The 23,031-nt window shown below is 37.1% G+C and overlaps 1 long non-coding RNA gene across 1 annotated transcript in view; it reads left to right on the top strand.

The window, feature by feature from the left end:
• The window catches only part of LOC148126380 (uncharacterized), a 29,633-nt gene extending 8,829 nt beyond the window's left edge, over positions 1–20,804 (top strand). The window contains exons 2-3 of the long non-coding RNA XR_015743196.1: positions 13,654–13,709; positions 17,085–20,804. This is a non-coding gene — a long non-coding RNA (uncharacterized LOC148126380). The remainder of the gene's footprint in view (positions 1–13,653; positions 13,710–17,084) is intronic.
• The last annotated feature ends 2,227 nt before the right edge of the window (positions 20,805–23,031 follow it).

Genomic DNA, 23,031 nt, shown 5'->3' with positions numbered 1-23,031 from the left:
TAGTACTTTAATAAAGGCATACTATCATAATTCTTAAATTCAATTTTGTTTCACAAGATTGTATGGAAAAGTGTTCACTAAATCATACTTGGTTATCTTATATAAAATTAATTTCATGCATTGAAACAATCATTAAAATCCTGAATAAAAATATTTAACACACTGTATTCTATAAGCATTTATACATTCTATAGTTCCTTCACTTGTACATATATAGAAGTTTATTAACGTTATTTATATTTCTTTACCCTACTGTTCATGGCTGTTTACTGGCAAGGTTTTGAGAATATTATAGGATCCAGAATAGGCAAAACAATTTAATACAAAATATATCCAGATTAACACTTTGATTATATAGGAAACTTAGTAAAAACATGATCCAATTATTGGGAAATATGTTGCCTTCCCATTTCACTTACTAAGAGGATGCTTACCAGTAGAATTTCATCCAAGGTTACATCTTGGTGGCCAAAATTCAAGCATTTCTATTTCCCAAAAGTGACAAAGTAGCATCATGTTACCTTGAAAGCTGTTATTAAAATTACATTGCAATAGATTTCTTAATTGATTTTATTAAATTCTTTATATTTTATTACAAGAAAAATGTGGGTTTTTAAATTTATTGTTGAATTATTCATATAGCCTGCTCTTGCTTTTACTCATGGGAACCCTTGAATTTCATGCAGGTTTTTTATATATTTGAAGATCAAAAGTTTGATTAATACTTCTGCAGAGAAAGAAGGAGAAGCAGCTCAGATCTATTCAAATTTTCAAATACTTTTAAAAAATAAAAATATGTTATGCAGCTTAGCTGTTCCTCTGATGCAAAGAAGTCAAAGCATTGTGTTTTTAAGGAGGAGATTATATTCAGCATTTGTTGTAATACAAATGAGTAAAGCCAACCTTATGGGAAGATGTACCTAGGAAACAGATGTAATCTATCTACATAAAAGGAATGGAACAAATGAAACTACCTTATTCTGAGTCAGACCAATGGCAGACAAAGCACAGAGCTGTCTGCTGACAGGCAAAAAAATCTCCTGGGTTATTCCTGGCCTTGCTACCTAATACAGTCTCCTCTTAAATAAAAATTGAATTAAGATCTACATGAGAATAATATGCTCTAGAAGAGATATAGCCCAAACATTTTATTAAGAAATACAGAATTAAACAAAAGTTATTATTTCGATGCTTTAAAAACTGACTGTCACCTATATGCCTTTATATAGAGAGCTGCTATGATGTTCATTTCATACCCATTTTTATTTTCCACTCATTGGTCAAAGAAAGAAGTATGGATCTTGAAGTTAAATCCTGAAGTTTTTGAATGAAGAATAAATACACTATGAACAGAAATATTCAGTCTTGCTGTTCATATCAAAACCCAAATCTGCTGACCTATAGCTAGCATATAGCATCAGGAAAATCTTGTGGCAAAAGAAAGAAGTAAAGAAGGGAAAAAATGAAAAATTAGAGTGTGACAAGAGCCTAGGAAAAATGATCAGGAAAAGATTAAGAAGGCAAGGAAATTTATATATGTTTTATTTTGTTTGATCTATATCCTGTCTTTTTCCTGAAAGAGTACTTCAAAAAAGTTGGCTATAAAAAGGTAAAGGTATTATTGAAGCGGCTCAAAGGAAAAATTGTTCCTAAAGGGGTTCTGGAAAAATCTTACAGAAAACTTATGGAACAGCTAGGGCAAGGTGTATTCTAGTCCAAAGATTTTGGAGAAGCAAAGGTCTGGCAAAAATATGGGAACTCTTGGCCTGTAGCCGTGGTGGTGGTCTGACTTAGAAAGAAGAGCCCTCTGAGGACCTCAGATCACCAAAATCCTGGAGACTGTATTATAAGAAGAAAAATACAATTTCATATGTGAATCTGAAATATCTGCTTTATTGGCTGATATTCACAGCTGCTTTGATGAATCTCAAATTTTGGATTTTTTTATCTTTAGAGTGGCAAATTAAAAGATTAGATGAAAGATTTCAGTGGCACAATGGATCTGGAATCTATTCTTCTGAGTATCAATTAATATACTACCTCTTTGTTGGGTCCTGAAGTGCATGGCAATTCATTCAAGAGAAGCATGACTTTCCTTTAATTGGGACTAATGCTAGTAAGATTCCCAGTGTGTTGTGGCCAAGGTTTGCTTGCTTTCAACTAGTATCTTCTTTCAGTCAGTGCATTCTTTCAAAAAAAAAAAAAATAGTGAATTTTGAGATAGGAATTCTTGATTGGAGCCAGAGACCTGCACCTTTCATAAATTAATCCTGTGTTCTTAAGATGCATGGTTTTGTTTAACGTGGAACATCTGACAACAGAGTCTGCATATATCTCTTTGTTCACATGAAGCATATTAAAAGGAAATGCTGTGTAATCATTTTAATCAGGTCACAGGGGGAGAAATCAGTACATTCATTTATTGGCAAAATCCTAGGCTCAGTGGGCACAATCCAACAAAGCCAATTTAGATATCCTATAGATGCATGTTGTTTCATATTGAATGACTTAATTCTATTTGGCTGACTATACTGGGGACCAAAAGAATAGGTATGGCTTTACACAAATCTCATCTTCACCTGTTCTTTTCACTTTTGTTCTTTCTTCCTCCCAGTTCATAAAGTTCAAAAGACAATTGAAGATTGTTGGTAATCATAACCTATGCTGTTGGTAATCATAACCTATGCTGCTATTTAAACCGAATAATTTATTAATTTATAATAATGCATTTCTTTAGACATTTCAGTGTCTAAAGATGTAGGTTGAAAAAAAGATGCATGTAAAAATCACCATGACACTAATAAGACATATATCAAAAGACAACATGTAGAAATACAGCTTATTTCCTATTTTTGAAAGTATTTATATTCATGAGAAAAATGGAATTTTTAATCTCTCCATAACAGGGAGTGGAGAAGAATTAAGGAAATGTAAGCTGGTGCTTAGAATGATGTTCAGCCTTGCCTGTAACCTATCAGGTGCACTGCTTTTAAAATGCTACTTCTGAAACCTGCATGTCGCTGACAGGTAACAGATGTGAAGGACAATTGTAGGGCAGAGCACCAACAAATGACTGATAACGAGTTCCATCCTCAGAGCAGCAAGGGAACCATAGAGCTGGCAGCAAATGACCAGAGTTCATTTCACCCAGAACTAATTCATGAATGATCATGCATAATAATGAAAATCACCACCATGTGCTGCCAAATCCAGAAAGAAGTAAGCCAAATGACTTTCTCCCATCCCCAAGTAAAAAATACAAGTGGTAAAAAATAGTCATATGTAACCCCTTGTTGACCGAAGCAACATAAAGCCTATAATGTTTCCAATGGTGACAAATACCAGCCACACACAACTATAGGTCCCAGGAGAGGATATAATTGGCAGCTCCAAATCCTATAACCCACTACAACACACTCTTTCATTACTATCACAGAATTGTGCAAGAAATACCAAAAGATTCAAACTAAATCAATGGATATTTATTGTTCAAAGTGGAACATTTGCTTTGACTATGAAATGTTTAAATACTGTTAGAGCTAAATAGTAAAGCTAAATGCATTAGTATTAAATATATATGCTTTTAAATACAGTTTATAATGAAGTTTTAAAAGTGCTAAAAGATTTTTTTTTTTTTTGCTCTTCAGCTTAGTTTTTTGTTCCCATTACTTCTTTCTGTTGAAGGCATCTGACTTTTACTCCAAAAGGGGAAAAGCTCAGACTGCTGGATGGGGAGAAGAAAGGGAATGTGGTTTCCTGAAACATTTCCAGAAATGACATGGGAAAATAACTCTTGAAAGAGAATCAGCGGTAGAAACACTTCCTTTTGGAGAAGCATTTCCACAGTATTCTTGGTTGTGCCAAATGTAACAACAGTTCAGCTATTATTGTTGCAAGGAGGGTGGGCATCAAGGAGCAGAAGTAATTCATGCAAACAGCAGTTTATAATTTCTGGGATTACAAACCATGTCTACAGAGACATGGTATTCATGTGGTTTTAACATGCATTTAAGGAAAAAGAGAGAGAGGCAAGAAAGAAAGGTGGATTTTTTTTTCTAATCCTACCAAAAGCTATAAAAATTAGCATTCCCAGGAATGTTTTAGGCAGCAATTTAAAACATGCTTCTATTGTTTGCCTTCGCCTTCAGTTTTTCTACATTCTTTTCAAGAGAGCTGCAGTTGATTGTGTCAATTATAGTATAATATAATTCTTTACATATCTACTCAAAGTAAGCTGTACTACATTTAGTGTGCCTTGCTCCTAGTAATTAGGTATAGCACTGCACCCTTAATTAAATCACTATGGGCATGAATATTCCATCCAATATTCAGAGCAGAATTCAGAGCATTCTGGCTTTCAATACAGAAACTATGGAAAAAGATATGTCCCTTTTTTCTTTTTTTCTTTTGGAAAAAAAAAAGACCAACATCTTATAACTATCATGTTTGAAGACTGGTGGGAAATGCTGGTATATTTTTAGAAAGCAGAGAAGGCTCAGGGGAGTCTTGGGAAGACAGGAAAGAACCTTTAGTGTATTTCTCACTCCTTCATATTCGAAAGTTTCTTTATATACTTAGTAAAGTGAAAATAATAATTATAACAGTAACAATGAGAACAACCACATGCTTTAAATTTCTGTATCAATAGAAAGCAGTACAATAAACTTCCCAGAGTTTCAGTCATTTTTATTATTTTATGTAAGCCATAAAACCAAGAAAGAATTTTTAAAAATGAGTTAATAAAAGTATAAGAATGTAATAGAGAGCCATAGGCCAAAGTAATGGATTTCAACCAGGAGTACAGCAATAAATCCTTATGAGAGTTTAAGGACTGAAAGCAGTGGAGATGGATTTTGATCCTTTGATTCACACCACTGACCTATTCAAAATGAGATATGCACCATAGGATATGATCAAAAAAAGTCAAAACCTTAGCCACAATGCTGCAGCTGAAGCTCGCTCTCTCCTCCCAGATGTCAGTTGCTTTTCCTGCATCGGTGTTGTGATGACCCACCAACCAGCTGATCATCGTCTCATTGGCCTCTGGATATCAGATTCCCACCACCCAGCACCAGTTCAGAGGTTTCCCTCCCTTAAGAGAGAGGGAGAGAAAGAGAGATAAATATAAATAGAGAGAGAGAGAAAGAGAAGGAGGGAGGGAAAGAGAGGGGGGAAGAGAGGGAGGGAAAGAGAGGGGAAGGTAAAGAGAGAGAAAGACAGAGAGAGAGGGAGGGAAAGAGAGAGACAAGAGACACAGAGAGGGAGAGAAAAGGGGGGAAAAAAGATAGGGGAGGGAAAGAGAGAGAGGGAGGGAAAGGGAGAAAGAGAGAGAAAGGGAAAGAGACAGAGACAGTGACCAGAGACTCTGTGTGTGTGTGTGTGTGTTTGTGTGTTGTGGCCCACCAGCAGCCAGCTGAACTGGCAGCAGACTCTGACAGTGAAGAGGTTGGGGAGCAACATGGGCCAGTCCTGGAGTCTGGGGAAGGCTCTGATGAGTGCTCTGTATTGGAAGCAGAGAGGGGGGCAGGGCCATCCAACAGTTATCAGCTGCCTTTGGAGTCGGAGATCAGTGGGGCAGAAGAACAGCTGGAACCTGTTCCGATGTGTGCTTGCGCAGAGCTGCCAGGAGAATGGGACAATTAAGGAACAAGTGTCAATTTGGGATTAAAGGCACAGGTGGACAGTGAATGGCCCAGTGGTGGGATTCAATAATTTTTACTACCAGTTCTGTTTGCATGACTTGGTGGGCGTGGTTAGGTGGGCATGGCCATGTGACTGGGAGAGCGTGGCTTTTTTCTGCTTTTTCGCAGCCACCTCCCCCTTCTGTTTTTTGGGCCTTCTGGGCCTCAGAGGAGCCTCTAGGGGATGTTTTTGCTCCCAGAAGGCTCCTCTGGGGCTCGGGGGGGAAACAGAGCCTGGAGGGGGCACACAGCACTCCCCAGCTCTGTTTTGGGACTTTCCTGGCCCCAGAGGAGCTTCTGGGAGGGGCACTTTTGCTCCCAGAAGGCTCCTCTGGGGCTCAGGGAGAAAAAATCAGAGCATGGGATGGGCACGCATCAACCCTCCACGCTCTGTTTTGGGACCTTCCTGGCCTCAGAAGAGCCTCTAGCGGGGCGTTTTTGCTCCCAGATGGTTCCTTTGGGGCTCAGAAAGGCAAAAAATGGAGGTGGGGCTGTGCCTCTCCTTCCATTTTTTATCTTCCTGGGCCTCAGCAAGGGGAATCCTGGCACAGCTGATTGTATGAACAGCTGATTGTCAGGAGGGAAAAAAAGAAATACCTTAAGGGGCAAACGTCAGGCAGGTGGGGTGAGCAAGCATCGGGTGGGTGGGGTAAGTGAGCCAGCAGCAACCGGACAACCGGGTCAGGGGCATGGCCAGCCAGAACTTACTACCAGTTCGGGGACCCATGCTAAATCCTTGCTACCGGTTTGCCCGATCCGGTGTGAACCAGCTGAATACCACCACTGGAATGACTCCCCTATGAATAAAGAGGAGCGAAAGGGGAGTAGTGTTTCAGGAGACAATTAGTTTGTATAATTAATGTGAAGATTTGTTCAGAGACTCCTTGCCAAGTATTTTCTTGTACAATGTTGCACTTGAAAGCTATTGGCCTGGCAACTCTTTAAGCCTGATAAAGTCTGTGGTTGTAATTCACCCTTGAAATACATATTTCCAGGACTTTGCTAGATTTGAATGATAGGAATTCACATTAGCCGAATAAAAAGGTATTTTGTCAGGACAAGCAGTCTGCTTTGTAATTTTGTGAAGCCTAGGTCAGAACAGAGAGAGAGAGAGAAGGGTGAACTACATTTTTACAGAACTATAAATACGTTGAGGCCTTTGAGCAGGGGTGAAATTCTACCAGTTCGCACCTATTCGCTAGAACCTGTTGTTAACATTCTAAGCAGTTCAGAGAACCAGTTGTTAGAAGAAATTACTGGCCTAATCCTGTAAAGAAGGCAGGAAGGAAACATTCTGGGGTTGCTTACAGAAACTGCCTCTCCGCTAACCCTTATTACATTCTTGGCAGGACTAGACTTCCTGTCTCAGGAACATCTCTGGAGTTTTTTTCCCCTCCTTTGCTGGTACTTTGCTTGTGTGGAGTGACCATTCAAAGTTACAATGGCACTGAAAAAAGTGACTTATGACTATTTTTCACACTTACGACTGCTGCAGCATCCCCACAGTCATGAGAGGCCAGGCGAGGAGATGTGTGCCTCAATGTGAATGATATTGAGTCGGCCACACCCAGCCAATAACATGATCACCAAACCATGCCCACCACTTAAGCCATGCCCACAGAACCGGTTGTTAAAAATTTTGAATCCCACCCCTGCCTTTGAGGCCAGTGGCTGGGAGGCGAGCCTGGGTGTGAGAAGAGGTAGCTGGGAGGGGAGGGGTGAAGCAGGGCTGGGCGTTGCAAATAATTTAACTCTGCCCTAATGACTGACTGGGTAGGCATGGCTCGGGGGTCATGTGACTGGGTGGGAGTGAGTGAGTGAGTGAGTGACATCGAGTTGGCCACACCCACCCAAGATTTGTGGCTCCTGGTATTTTCTGTGGGAAACGGGGAAACAGGAGCTATACCAGCAGCTTTACATCCTCTGAAAGAACTTTTTTGCCTTGAATTTAAGCTAAGATTCATTTCAATGGCCATACTTAACTAGAGCTACTAGAGATAGTGTTTTTTTTTAGACAAATTGTGACTTCAAGGCAAATACTGCTGTTTTTATTATTTTTAAGGCACACTCCATCATATTTTCTCTCAAGTATTTATATTTGCTGGGGGGTTTTCACATTTTTTCTGATTTTTTAAATTGTAGTTGACCTGTGACTATACAATAAAGACTCATAGCTGCTAGGGCCAGCTGTGGTACTTGCACACTTTTGGATAATGTAGCTGTTGCACCCGTTCTGGTCACCATAACACATGCCCCTGTAATCAGTCATTTAGACTACTGCAATTCACTCTAAATGGGGCTGCCCCTGAAGAGCATTCAGAAACTTCAGGTGGTGCAGGTTGCAACCAGGGAGCAGGTAGTAAATGGTTCCAAATATCCAGCATACATAACATCACTATTGCATGATCTGGTTATCAAAATGTTTCTGGATGCAATTCAAAGCACTGGCTGTTACCTTTAAATATGGCTTGGGACTGGATTACCTGAAGGATCACTTTTTCCATGAGTCTCTACTCATCCAATTCATCAGATTGGGCAGGCTACTGATTAACAAAGAGCGTCAGCTGGTAGGAACAAGAAGATGGGCCTTTTCTGCAGTGGCTCCTGCTCTGTGGATTATTCTCCTATCGAAAATTAGAATGACCACAATCCTGTTGGTCATTTATAAGGCTTTAAAAATCTATCTGTAGTCCTGAGCCTGGGGCACTGAATGTGTCCAGGGCCCCAATTTCTGGCTTTATTGTTAAATGACTAAGTATCTCAGCTGCTATGTATATTTACTGCATTCTGGATGGTTTTTATTGCATTTATTTTTTAAAATATTTTATTGTTTTAACCATATATTTTGAACTCTAGACAGCCCAGCATCATTCAGTAAGATGGACACTATAGTGAGTGAGTGAATGAATGAGTGAATGAATGAATTAAGAATTAAAAAGTAAAAATAATAGCAAAAAAGTGGAGCTTCATATCTGACTTGCAAAAATATGGATGACCACTAAATGCAGGAAAGAGTTCACTGTCATTTTGTACTTGTCTGGTACAAAATAGCCTAGTAAAGTGTTTTTATTTTGACATTTAATGATGAGTTTAATTATTTGATCAGGCAAGTCATTTCAGAAGAAAAACAGTGAGAAATGTGCTATGTCTTGTATCAAGTTTCACCTTCAAAAGTAGTTTTACTTAGTTTCCCTTCCATCAAGAAAAACTTTTAGCTTACTGGCAGGTTCTTAAAAGAAATCTCACAGCTCCACTGGCCTTTTTCTAATTAAAAAAAAAACAAATTCAATTACAAATTGAAAAGCTTATTAAATTATAATGGTTATTTTCTTTTCCAAATGGAAGTACAACTAATGTTCCCGTGCTCTGTGTTCCTTGCTAGTTTGGCTTTTCTCACAGTAATTTATATCAAGGAAAAATTACCTCATTCTAGAAGCCTACCAAAGAATTTAAGAGATAGGGGTAGAGTTTAAAACACCAACTAATATCCTCTGTGCCACTGACACAGAATTCATAAAGTTTTTTTTTTCTAAATGTTAAACTTGGTGTTTAATTTCAGTTGTTTTTTTAATGGTACCAGAGTCTGATTTTGCCTTACTACTATACTAAGAAACTATGACCTCTCCTGAGGTAACTGACTAAACTTTGACAAAGTTTAAAGAGATAAGACGATAAGATGTTTCAGCAAGGTTTTCTCTGCAGTGCTAATATGGCAATACAGTCTGATTTACATTATTGGTTGCCAACTTTAAAAAAAACTGAGATAATTAAATCTTTTTTGGAGGCAGCAAAATCAACCCTTTCCTAACAGTTTCTTGATGTAGAATTTCTTCTAGAACATTTTCTTCTTGGGTAGATGGATGTCACTGGCAGTTTGTAGCAAAAGATTATATTGTTGCTTCCTTTCTCTCCATCCAACCATTCCAACTTTTTACTTTGTATGATCATTATTAGGAACTGGGTCTTTTGGTACAGTACTCTACATCACAAGAAATATAGTCTTTTTTATTTAAATGTATATTTTCTTTGAAAAAAGATTTTGAACATTAGCAAGCTGCTTCCTCCTGAATATCATTGTCCTAATTCAGATCAGGGTTCATACCTGAAGAGCCATAATCAAACTTTTTAAAGGATAAAAAAGAAGACACCAGACTATCCTTTTCATTCTCTCCATAGCAAGGAAACATTATTAACTTGTACTTGACCTTTTTTAAAGTTAACACTTTAAAATAAATAGTGCTTTGCTTTTATCATTTGGAAAATTGCTTAGACGCTAATCATAACACTCTACATATTTTTATTTTCTTTAACTTGATACTTCTTTGGCATTACTTCAGCTTCCCATTTATGCATTCCAATTTGCAATGGTCTTCTGAACAAATTTTTATCTCCCACACAATGTACAAAAACCCGTCTCTCATAACTACATTTTTAACTGATATCCTCAAATACGTTTTGCTTCCTAGGTAAGTATATTGAATCCAATTCTCCCTTGCCCCTTTCTCTCTGAACAAGGAATGTTAGATACAGCCTGAAGTCTACATAAATACACATCACACTGTCTTTTCCTGTGATTCACCTCCTAAAGGTAATCACATCATCCAAGATTTTGACAGAAATTCCCATGTTGTTGAAAAATTTCAGGCATTCTTTAGCCTATCCCCCTCTCGCCCACTGCTCATTGTAAGCTAATGTGAAGATAATAAGATATGTTTCACTTTTAAATGCAACTGACAATTTCTGAATCAATTCTACCTGCTAATTAATATATTGAAACTAGAATTCATATAATCCTGAAGCTAATCCCATGATTCAAACTCTGAGTTATGTGTATACCAGGTTTTTAGATGAGCAAAGAAAACTCTGGAAAATGAACGTACAACTTTTCAATGGGGTTTACGCTAACCCTGTCAAACTAGCAGCCCATGGGTGAATATGTCACATGCAGGCCACACCCAACCCAGCTCCACAAAGGTGAAAAGCATTGCGATACATCACAATCTCTGCCCCATGATGCAATCGAATTTGACACCCATATGAATGATATTAACCATATGAATGATGAAATCCATCTCTGAAATATATGACAAACAGGTTTCCCCATATTGAACTCTCTTATTTAAAGATCTCTTATTTAACTTCATTGCTGAATCTCATATTGTACAAAAAGCAATCAAGACATTTGAAAATAAGAAAATAAATTTAAGTAATTATCCATTTTTAATGATAATCGTGCAGTATGCGGGAAATGAGTCTGATAGAAAACTATTTTATTTAGTAACATTTTCAAAGTCATTATTTTTACAATGCTCATTAATGTTTTCTTTCTGGAAAGCCTCTATACTAGAATACAATCAAATTAAAAATTATTAGCATTCCAGTAATTGGTCTGATTACGGGAACTGCTATCCAACCCATCTGGAGGACACCATGTTTAAGAAGGCTGGATTAGATTATTAGTTAATATGTTATCCTTACAGGTATGAGTAAAAGCAGTAATGAAAGATTTATATGACATGACATTTTAAATGTGCAGTCACTTTTATAAAACTAGTCTGCTTTCATATATAATCATATAAAATCAACATGAGTGCTCATCAGTAGCAAAATACCATTGGTCATAAATAGTAATAGCTCCTCCCTAGACACCCACAAAGCAGGTCTAGCCTGACCTTAATTTTCATGGCTACTTATGCTTTTAATAGTGCTCTGCTTTAAAAATAATCAGAGAATTCCATCCATGATCAAAATAGAAAAAAACTTCAGAAAGTTATACTAATTGTTTTGGGTTTCTTTAAATGCTACTAAATTAGTTAAATGGCAACTATGGTTTATGAAAAAATAACACTGATGCCATCAAATAACTGGTACAGGAAACTTTACTTGCTGGCACAATGTTTAAAGAAAAAGCCCATCCATTGGAACTTTTAAAGTAAATAATTTTTATTCAAGCTGCAATCTTTCAATTGATTTTTCTTTGGTAATTTCATTACTTACATCTCATTTCATAGAGGAAAACAGAGTCAATGAGATCACTTAAAATATGTGCTTCCTACTTACATTTAAGGGTTGATTCAAGGAAGAGATCCAAAGTGTGTCATCATACTGTACAGTAGGGTAGGGACAGATTCCATCGGGGACAGACATTCCCACAAAATACCCAGCGCCACATATGGATTAATAATCTCATAATGAAATGTACACAGCAGCCTAATCAGTCATATCAGTTCACTGAATAGTGGATGTAGCTTGGTGTGACCACAACTACATGCATCACTCCATCCCAAGTATAGCTTCCAGAAGGTCTTCACGGATAGCTTCATGTAGAGTAAATTGCAGTAATCCAAGAAGGGACTAAGACAACAAGTACAGCAAGTAAAGTTTCCTGATCCAAGAACAGACCCAAACTGGTGTGTAAGACAAAATTCTGTAAAGGCAGCTGCCATCCTAACCTAAATTGCAAATTGGCTTTGAAGGATAGTATGCCATCTCTCCCAGAGTCAAAGATGAAAAATCACCAGTGATAGAATCCAGGGGACACAAATCCACACCTAATAGATTTTTCTTGGGTTGAGTCAAAGTCTGCCCTTTCCATTCCAATACTCATGACCTCCAGACAGTAAAACAGAGTCATTGAGAGAAGCAACAGGACTTAGAGGAAAACCAAAGTAAATGTGTACTCTATTTCTTGATAAACATATTTGTATGTTCTAGGGAAAATTTCAGCCCAAAATAAATGAACTTGAATAAAGAAATAAAAATCATATATCAAATATAAATACAACAAAATATAATATTGTGCATGTGGACAATCTATGTAGAAAGTTAGAATAATGTTTTTTTCCTCCAGTAAATATGTAGTGTTTTGATCATTTACTATAAGTTAATCTATTGAATAGATTTAATATTTGAACTGAAGCCTTTGAGAGATGACATCCTGTTCATGCAGTCACTCTCAGTATTTAAGGTAGCTGCAACATGCCTACACATGACTTCATAGTTCCCTAAAATCAGGAAATTGGAGGGTTCCCTTTTTCATGGATAAATGCCTATGATTACAGGCATGTTGCATACATTTCTGAATGAAAAATAATTTCATCATTCTTTCACTGAGCAGTTCTAGGCATTTGGTTTTCCATTCAAAGAAGTACATGCATTAATGTCAAGTCAGTGTTTCGGCAAAAATAGCCTGCATCTGAGGAAATTATGTATTGAAAAATGGCAGCAGAATAATTCACTTTAAAAAAATTCTTGAACAATTACAAACATCTGTAAAAATTAGAGATAGTATTTGTTACAAATGCCAAGTTTAAGAATGTTTCTACATGTTTTACTCTTTTTAACCCAATAGAATATTATAAAGAAATCATAAGGAGTTTGATACTATACCCATCAGAAGAAGAAGTCTCTGAAAACAAAATAGGACCAAATTTGGTCTAGGAGGAGAGACCCAAAAAGAAAAAGGAAAGAAAGAAATACGGAGTCAGAAAATAGGCCAAGTCCATTAAAAAAAGAATCTGGGGTGAAAATATCCCCTATAGGAGAATTTCTATAGGAGAAAGACCACTCAGCACTGTACTAGAATTATTTTGAAATGATTGAAAAAAATTAAAGAAGCATTTACTGCATGCTTTACCTAATTATTTTTATTGCCACTATAGATTAATGCCTTTCTAACATGGACATCAGTTTTGTAAATAGTTTACTGACTCACAAATAGTTAAATGCTATTAAATTCATGTGCAGCTATGAAATTCACCAATTCTGGTAAATGTGTGTTGTAAAATTAAGGACATACATTCTGGACCAATAGTTTAAAGATCTGAGGATGGGGGGAGCCTAGAGGAACATCTATTTTTTCCAGCTGAAAATTTGACTTTTAGATGATATGTCCAGAGTTATTTATTGTTTGGACTCAGTTGTTCTTCTGTCTCTTTTGGAAGTCTCCACCTTTTTTTCTCTACTATTACAGCTTGTGAAAATGAAGTTGATTAAGCTACTCTTAATTCACCAGGACATTCATCCAAGGTATGAGAACTGCCTGCATATTCACCTGTTATGCTTCAGACAGCAAAATGCCACAGAGACTAAATACAGTGAGTCAGTCTGTGTAAATAGATGAACTTAAGAGAGAAACAGCCAATAACAGTTTGCAATTTTGCTGATTATTCAAGGACACAGAATTTTTTTTTTTTTTTTTTTGGTTGGAATGAGTTCAATACAGGATTTGCCTGAATGACAATTAGCTTGCAAGTCATGCCAAAAATTTTGCCAGGTTTACCTGTTGGAAACAAATACAGACTTGATCGAAATCAACTTGTTTTTGCATGTTATGTATAAGAGAGTGAGCAGGTGTTTTCACAGCATGTTTATATGCTGCTGTTGATGCTTTTCTTAAATTTAAATATATAATACTGGGTCACAAGCTGCAGAATATTTTAAAATTATGGTCTTGCTAAAAAGCAGAAAAAAGTACTGCTAATTAAGTTTATACCCGAATTTTTCTTAGATCAAATAATGTTATACTTTATACACATAGTCCCACTCTAAATTTGATGTGGGGAATAGTATAGCTTCACTGATTATTAGTAAAATTAAATTGTACTAGGTAGGGTGAAGCAATGAAAGATCTCAGAATTAAATAAATAGGAAGTAAGTTTTGGTATTACATCAAATCACAATACTGCCTGGATGCAAGAGTTCTTTTATAAGAACTTTTGTATAAAGAAAAGTTTCCATTAAAGCTTTTCATTCAAGCATTTTTTATTAAAAGCTTTTTATTAAAGCTTTCCATTAAAGCACTTTTTCTAGTATCTGTTTGAAGACATCCACTGAAAGAAAGGCCACCACCACTCACAATAACTGGTTTCACTGTCCAACCTGTTTGGGATTGATGGATGGATGAATGGATGGACAGATGGATTATGACTTGTGGTTGTTGTTGCTGGGGAGGACAACATACTTGGAAGTATGTGTGGAACATTGGAAAACAATGTATCCTAGGGGTATATTGATAGGAAGTTCTCCTTCAGCTTTTGGTAATAGATCTTCTTGGACAACCCCTGAAAGAAGAATAAGCAAGTTCCTTGGAGCAAAAGTATTTGATGCAGAAGTGGTATTGAGCAGGTTCTGACCAGTTCTGGAGAACCGGTAGTGGAAATTTTGAGTAGTTCAGAGAACTGGCAAATACTGCCTTTGACTGACCCTGCCCGCATCTATTCTCTGCTTCCTGAGTCCCAGCTGATCGGCTGGGTCTTTTTTCTTTTTCTTTTTGCCCTGCACAGGAGAATGGAGCTGGAAAGCAGGTTAGTGGGGTGGGGAGGGAATGGGATTTTGCAGTAATCTTATTCCAGGAAAGTGGAGGGAATGGAGATTTTACAGTATCCTTCCCCTGCCACACCCACCAAGCATGTCCACCAAGCCACACCCACCAAGCCACACCATGCCCACCAAGCCCACAGAATCGGTAGTAAAAATACTTGAATCCCACCACTGATTTGATGTGATATTATTATCCAGAGCAGGTGATCCTTTGTGTGTTGAAGAATAACATTTCAAATAATAAATCCATACCAAACATAAAAAGTATTGCCTACCCACTGATGAATATTCACTACTTATAGTCATTCCAGTGTTTATTTATTTGTTACAATTATTTATATTTCACCTTTTATGGATCGTATCTCACCAAGATGGCTAAAGTTATAAATAAATTCAATAAATAATAATTTTAAAAATAATAATAGCTTGATCATGGATCTTCTCAAATCATCCACAAAAGGCCTCAACTTATAACAGTTTGTTTAGTGATTGTTCAAAGTTACAACAGCACTGAAAAAGTGACTTATGACCATTTTTCACACCTATGATCACTATAGCATCCCCATGGAAACATGATCAAAATTCAGATGTTTGGCAGCTGTCACCTATTTAGGACAGGTGCAGTGTCCTGTGATCACCTTTTGTGATCACCTTTTGTGACCTTCTGATAAACAAAATCAAGGGGGAAATCAGATTCACTTAACAACCATGTTACTAACCTAACAACTGCAGTGGTTCACTTAACAACCGTGGTGAGAAAGGTCATAAAATGGGCAAAATTCACTTAACAACTATGTCACTTAGCCACGGATATTTTAGGCTCAGTTGTGATCTTGAGGGCTACTTGTATCACTATAAGAAAATGAAATGAAAATGCCTCACAATCTCAAAAGATTTCTCCTGTAAAAGAAAATTATTATTTTTCATTTAATTCTCAGACAGAGGGCGAGTGCTGCTTTCTTTCCACTTTTTTTTGCATGTTTCTGAAGCCTTTGTGTTTGCCCACTCTTCTGGGGAGTTCCCTATGATGAATTAACAGAAGGATGGTAAGCCAGAGAAGCTGCAAGTTACTCAGAAGGCAGGGTAATCATGCAATTGAGCCCAAAATTTCCTCTTGTTAAGCGAGACAGTTGTTAAATGAGTTTTACAACCTATGTCGCCAAGTTGTTAAGTAAATTACTGCAGTGGTTAAGTTAGTAATATGTGTAGTAATAGTAATAGTAACTGAATCTGGCTTCTCCATTGACTTTACTTGTCAGAAACTCGCAAAAGGTGATCACATGACCCCAGGAGACTGCAACTGTGATAAATACATGCCAGTTTCCAAGAATCTGAATTTTGACCATTGGCTATGAGGATGTTGCAACTGTCATAAGTGTGAAAAAATGGTCATAAGTCTTTTTTCAGTGCTGTTGTAACTGTAAATGAAACATAGCAAGCCGAAGACTACTTGGGAAAGGTAGGCCATGGTTCAATTAAGTTCTTAGGAAGAAGTTGTTTGCTTACCTTTCCTTTATGCTTAACATCTCTCACTAGACTTATGCAGCTTAAGCAACTAAAAATATATTTTATGTGTTTCTTCTCAAACTATGATAGCCTCATCAACCGAATTAGTGATATCCATCATTTTCAGAAACACCAGTTGTATTTGCTGTCTCAAAAATATTCTCTTGGAATGAGAAATGCATTCAGTATCAATACCAATCATTACTGCACTGTATATTTAACTAAATAAATACGTTAATATGACATACTAAAAATAGAAATCCACCAAAATATGTAGAAAAACAAACAAACCTGAAATCATATTAAGGATCAGTCATTCTCAAATCAGCCATGCCATTCACCCTCAGAACCGATTGTACAAATTTAAATATAGGCCATTATTTTATCTCATTAAAAAAAAAAAAAAACTTCCTGGGCCCTTCTCCTTATGTCATGTTCCAAGTATTTACGTGATTTTTAAAATAAGTTTTTCATGCTTATTATTTGCAGAGATGACTTGTAGGATTGGTGATGGTTTACTGAACAATCCTTCCCTAAGCACCCATAAATTTTTATTGTTTTTTTCCCTATTTCAAGCACAGGTGAAATTTATCATGTCTGAATGGGTGAAAAAGAGAAAGGAAAGATGCAGGAGAAAATATCTTGAAACGACCATTGGGAAGAAAATGAAAACAGATGCATGGAATGGGAAGATCCTGCTGGGAACAATATGAAAGTAAAGCACATTTTTCCAAAGAGATGACAGCCTTGTGCAATCCCTCAAGGCTTCCTTCCCACACAGATGTCTCCACTGCAAAGGTTCTCAGGAGGAGGAACAACATAACCTCTGGGAAGAGGCGTAAATGGGGAAATGTGTCACAACCCTGGAAGAAATATTTCACGTCAACTTGGTGCTGTGCTGCCGAGGTTTTAGGGAGGGGGGGAAAGGAGTACTTTTTCAACGCCTCCAGGAGAAAAGCAGCCTCTGCAATTTAGAAAACAGAAAGAAACGCCTTGTCTTAACCCTGTTTATTTGAAGAGACTCGGCCAACAGAGGCCTGGCTTTCCAGCAGGGTGATCCCAGCCTGCTCTAAACTGACACACTGACATGATGACTAGGCTTTGAAGATAGAGTAGCAGTGTTTATGTGGAGAGCAGTCATGGTGCAGAGGGGAAGAAGTGAGGGGGAGGTGCAGGGAGGGAGACTGGGAAACTGTAAGTCATTGTGGATGGGCCGGGCTGGCCTGGGCTGGCCTGGCCTGGGTGGCAAGCTCTTAAAGCTCAGCACATTCATCAACCTGCCTAGTGGGCCCGACATGCTGGAGCCACAAGCTGCTCTCTCCCTCTCTCGCTGTGTCAAGCGTGATCTAGTCCAACTGTGTGGAGACAGCACAGCCCCAGCCAGACAAGCTCTGGTCAGTGCAAATAATCACAGTTCTGACTTCTTGCTCTGTTACTCAGTAAAGCCTGGCCACTGAACACAGAGTTCTCACAGGAAGTTTACGTCAATTTTCTTACAGGCACACGTGTACACACACACACACACACACACACACACACACACACAAAGTTCAATTCATCTTTAAAAGCATTCAAATCACTCAGATTACATCCAAAGCTACATTTCACCTCCCACCTCTTTAGCATACTTCACCATTTTTTTAAAAAAAGGTTTCTTTCAAATTTTAAATAGTCCTAACGTAAGCCTCTTCAATTCTATGGAAATGTTCTCCAACTCAGTGCCTTCTAGATCTCTCCAACTATAAATTCCCATTGCCTCCAGTTGAACGTATCTGGGGGTGGGGGGTGGGGGTACTGGGTTCCCAGAGGCTTTCTATAGTGTTGTTTTGCCCTTTAAAACAGGAATATGTTTACCCTTTTTTAGAACTAAAAACAAACTTGTCATTATTTACAACAAAATTTTGCATAAGGTTAATAAAAATTAAGATAAGTAAATTAACTGCTTAGATTCATATCAAGGGATCTGAAAGTTCAAACAGATAGATGACCAACCACTGCCATTAAGCTGAATGAATCCATCAACCATCAAATTTTGTAACAATGTTTCTCTTTCCCCCACCCCCACCCCCACCCCAAAAAACCCAGCAGTCTAATGTAGTGCTTAAGGTATCATTGAAGGAGGTGGGTGGTATAGAAATGTGAGAAATAAATAAATAAAAATTAAACTGGCTATATGGGAACCAGTTCTAGTTCATCTTTAGCCACAGAAGCAAACTGGGTGTTTCTCAGTCCAAGCTAGTCCATAGCATTTAGTCACAACTTGGAATAGCCACTGAATGCTCAAGTACTACCTTCCATTTATAAATCCCATCCTTCTTATGTTGGTCTATGACTATAGTATTGTTCAGATTTGTTTTTAATAATGTACCTCTCACTTTTATCATGGTTCTGGAGATATTTTAATAATTGATAAAAAAAATCATTTACTTAGTACTTGTATTATTATATATTACATTATTTTGCAGGGCAATGAATACAAAAGAATCACTAGAATCCCATAGTGATAGAAAGGCATCAACTGGGACACTGGTGGTGAAACAGGGGTCAAAGGTGGCATCTCACAGCATTTTGGATGGCATGCCAGCATTTATCAACATCTGGCAACAATTATTTTTGAAGTTATGCCATGTTCTTGTGTGATATTTGGAGTGTGTGGAAGCCAAAGAAGACTATTCTGTGAGCCCCTTTAAAAATAAAAGTCTCATGTGAGCCAGAGCATCCTTGGGTAGGCTGCAGAGGCTTGAAGAGAACACCACTTGAAGGTAAACAGCATGTATGATGCTTCCTGAGGAATGCTGGGCCATGGGAACAATTGCACAATTTCCCAAGACTTGCACATTTTAAGGAACAGCACAAGGCAGCCATCTTGGGTGGCAGTGGTGATACTAAAAGCTGAAGCCAAGACCTGGGTCTCAATTTCAGGCTCAGCCTTGGCACTTTTGCTGACTGCCACTGTTTAGGTGGTTTAAATGTAAGGAGATAAGAGAATTGTTCCTCTTTTGTTTGCAGGGGGAGGTGACACACGGGCAGACTCAAGTTAGGTATTTTCTGAATTTTTGACACACCAAGCCCAAAGAGTTCACTGCCACTCGCTCATTTTATTGTATTTATCTTAGTTGCTTTTATGCTGCCCAGATAATGCTCGTTGATCATGAGTAAACAAAAGTGAAAGAGTCAGCATTGGGATGTGCTAGGGTCCAAATTCCAGCCAACGCACTATGTTGTGCTAGCTAACCCTGGTTTCTTCCTCTATTTTTCTACCTCTTCATTTGTAGTGAAGATAGAGGAGAAACAAAGCAGAGTTATATGTCTTCAGGTTTCTCTTTGGACTAAGCATGGAAGTGGGTAACATCAGGTGAATCAAAGCAGCCCACTGATAATAACTGAACTATGCGGATATGGGATCTGCATTTCTCACAGTGAAAAAATGGCTTTTTTTAATCTTAAGTAACAGTTCTGATTTTCCAGCCAGGAGGATCTAGCTGTTTCTTCATCTTGCTTTAATGTATATCCTAGTAATCATTATCTGTTCCCAACTTTCAAAGATGCTCTTGAGAAAGAGCAACATTCAAATATGGATTTTGGCATAGATCACTTACTAATTTAAAATTGGCAGCAGGGTCTTGAAGTTTCCCACCCTTGCAGCAATAGCTAATAAGAACCAATAATACATCACAAAGGGAGTTTGAAAGTCCCAGCCCCAAAAATAATATATACAATATGTTCATCAGTTTCTCACATAATCAACATGGGAATTCCATAAATTTGATCCCAAATTTAGTTTTTTTTTTTTAAATGATTCATATTTATTATATCACAGTTTTGCCAATCCATTCCAAGTTCATGGTGTCTGTCTAAGGAACTAAAGCACTTTTGCAGAACTCTCTAAAACGTTCATAAGCATCAGAAACAACAGAATGCCACTGAACAGAAAGAACTTAAAGCAGCCCTGTAATAGGACAGTTGTATTAGATAAAAAGAACATGCTATTTATTCTGTTTGGATAAAGCTATCAAATATATATCTTATAAAACTATCAAATATATATCTTATAACAGCTGCATTTTTCATGCACAATATATTATGAAAAAAACTAATAACTTGATTCTAAGTATATTTACTCAGAGTAAGGTCCACTGATTGATTACAGTGGAGTTTAATATCTTGTATATACAGTTCAGTTTACAATCTTAGCCGCTGATGATGTTACTTCATTTATGCATTCCAAAAAGAGATGTGTTTCCTTGCTGTAATGAATTTAAGAGAATTCAAAATAAAAATATTCACTTTTTAAAATCTCTGCTGTGATAGCAATTTATTCTCTGCATTATACAACAAATTATATCTGTTTTGCAAATAATAGCTTTAGGTTGGTCTCTCAAAGAATAATGATTTCCTGATTTATGTCACTGAACAAAGGAGGAACTAAGAAGGGCATCTAAATTAATCCAGCTGTATTCTGAATCAAATCGTTTTTCTGCTTTCTAGTATAATATTTATCTGCAACCCGTTCCATATGACGAACCTTTCTAAAATCTTATTCCTGGACCCTGTTATACCAATAATTATTTGATTCTAAAATCATTCTCAATGTCATTTAAAGACTCTCTCTTATAAACATAGAAAATTGATGGCAGAAAAAGACCTGGAGGTCTATCGAGTCTGCCTTTGAATTTTTTTTTTGTTTTTGTTTTATTTTATTATTTTAAATTATTATTTTTATATTTTATTATTTTTATTTTGTATTTTAAATTTGTGTTGGATTATGGACATGTGTTTATTCCAAGAGCAACATGTTTAAATTAAGTAACTGATGATTGACCCACTACTTCCACTGGAAGTGTGGTCCAAGCTTCCACTACGCTTTCTGTGAAGTAATACTTTCTAACATTCCTTTTGAATTTTTCTCCCATTGGATTGAGGCTACGCTCCTATGTTCTTGATTTTTGCTTAATATTGAAAATACTTCCTTCTAGAACATTATTCACATCCTAATAGGTTTCAGTTGTGTCACCCCTCTCCCTTCTGTCCTCTGGCTGTGTATATTCAGTTCTTCCAATCTCTCCTGATATGTTTAATCCCTCACACCTTGCACCATTTTTGTTGCTGATCTCTGGACTTGCTCAATCATATCAATATCTTTTTTGAGTGAAGTCTCCAGAACTAGACACAATATTCCAAGTGAGGCCTTATCTAGCAGGATTAGGAACTTCTTTCTCCTTCTGGTGCATCTCAGAATTTTGGTTGCATTCAGTTGCCTGATCACACTGTTTACTCATTTTGCTGTCATCTGCTCTGAGCACACCTATACCTTTTTCTTCTTTTGTTCTGTCTAACATCCAATACTAAAATGTGCAGAAACTTTAATGTGTGGTAAGCTCACTAGGATACCTGGATTCTTTCTTATTTTGATGAGTATTTCATTACATTCAGCTTTGTTAACATACATTACTGTCTTCACAAATCTACATTTGTGAACTAGCATTGCTTCCTAGATCTCTATGATGAGTTTTAAAACAGACACTCTGTGGCAATTAAATAGCAACAAATGCAATTTATATTTCAGATGCAAATAGATTTAAATTAATTGGATTTTTAAAGGACCTTAAGATGATATAATATCCTTCCCTATTAAATATATATATATGTAGGGCATATCTTACCATGACTTATTTAATTTTCTAAACTTCATGGTTCTGCTCAATTATAAAGGAGGGAGAAGTGTAAGAATAAAGATGAATAAGAAATTTAATCCATCACAATTTTCAAACGTGTATATCAATAAGGTCCACAGAGAAAACAACACCCTTACCAACACTGAGAGGGCAAGCAATTGCATATAAATGGAGAGCAAACTCCCTTCTAGCACTGAAAATGTTACCTAGCCAGGTAATGAAACCCCTGCAACCAAGCTCAGAGAGCACCAGGGACTCCACAATTTAATTCTGAGCTACATATATTCTCTTCTATTGTTATCCTATGAACCCTATAAATGGGATTGACACAGCTTGCAACAGTTTGCTAAGAACTACAATATATTTCTGAATCACTTCACACTAGCCAGCAATCCACATTGTCAGCAATTGATTACCTCTGGAAACTTTCTTATTATTGCTGAGAGCTAAACTAGTTCAGCTGTTCTGGCTGTTGAGAAGCAAAAGAAATTACAAGTCTACAACAATGTTTGAGAGCCCCAACTTTAGAGAAGAACAACATCTCCCTAGAGTGGACTGAGAAATCTTACATTAAGGACCAAAAAAGATCTGCACCTGAGCCACAGTGCATGGCCTAATGTACTGTTTCTAGGACAAAATATGAGCTTTTTCACTCTTCAGCTTCATTCAGTTAAAGGGCTAAGGGTAATTTCATAATTCCCTTTCAAGTACATGTCTGGTTCTATAAATAGTCATCATGTCATATCATTGTACTACTATAGAAATTTCTCTGGAAAAAAGCTAAACCTGCAGAATCTTAACATCTTAGCAAATGCTTAAAAAGAGCTTAAAGTATCAAAACATTAGAT

This window comes from Pseudonaja textilis, chromosome 3 (genome assembly GCF_049901715.1).
Source record: "Pseudonaja textilis isolate UNSWEBS1 chromosome 3, rPseTex1.2, whole genome shotgun sequence".
Lineage (NCBI taxonomy): Eukaryota > Metazoa > Chordata > Lepidosauria > Squamata > Elapidae > Pseudonaja > Pseudonaja textilis.
The sequence above is the reverse complement of the archived record's forward strand: the minus strand, read 5'-3'. Positions and strand labels throughout refer to the sequence as shown.